Source organism: Galeopterus variegatus, unplaced genomic scaffold, assembly GCF_000696425.1.
Source record: "Galeopterus variegatus unplaced genomic scaffold, G_variegatus-3.0.2 Scaffold10165, whole genome shotgun sequence".
NCBI lineage: Eukaryota > Metazoa > Chordata > Mammalia > Dermoptera > Cynocephalidae > Galeopterus > Galeopterus variegatus.
The window spans coordinates 20,765-21,720 of record NW_007736276.1 but is presented as its reverse complement, the minus strand read 5'-3'; positions in this window follow the sequence as shown (position 1 = coordinate 21,720).

Sequence of the window (956 nt, the reverse complement as noted above, 5' to 3'; positions counted from 1 at the left end):
AAAAGAAAATTCAAAGGAATATTTTAATACATTGAAAGATATAACAGATAAGAGGTCTCATAGTATGAGCTTCTCAGGTCCTTTGAATTAATATATAAATCCAATGCAACCCTAATCAATGAAAAGCTAATTCTAATTCACATAGAAATATAACTGTATATGTTATATAATTCATATAGAAAAACGTGTCAAAACAACAGAAATTTTTGGGAAAAGACCAACAAAATATCAAATGTATCAAAATGTATGAAAGGTACAGTAACAAAAAGTTTGGTTCTGGTGGAGAAATAGATAAATAGATCATTGGAATGGAGTAAAGTCCAGAAATAGACCTAATTACATATGGTCACTTAATTTGTGATAAAGTTACTGCACTAATTACTAAGCTATTGTCTCTCAGCTTCAAAGCTATCCTTCCATGCTCAGCTTTGTGATACTGGCTGGGACTGTGGAAACCACATTTCCACTTTGCCGGTGTCTCCCTAGAGATGCTGCCCATGGGGGCAGTAGAGGGAGAGTGGAGGGCTGGAGGGGAAAGGATCTTGCTCCTTCAGGTGGGCTTTTTGTTCCTTTCTGCTGTGCCCCAGCAGGCACATGAGCTGCTATGTGACATCCTTTTCTAAATCGCTTGGTTCAATGTCCTGCTTTCTTCTCATTTTCAGAACCGGACTCATTGTTCTGGGTCTCAGTTCCATAAGGCCTTTCCCCAAATACCAAGAAAAATTCCAGAGAGATCAAGGTTTAAAATATAAAAAATAAAACTATAAAAGTTCAAGGTGACAGGGAGGGGTATGAAGAATTCTGGAAAAACGGCAGTTTGTTCTATACTGCTATGGTCTCAATGTTTGTCTCCTCCAAAGCTCATGTGGAAGCCTGATTCCCAATGTGGCAATGTTAAAAAGTGGGGCCTTTTTGAATAAAAAGTGGTTTTTATTGTAACATATTGTTTGTACATA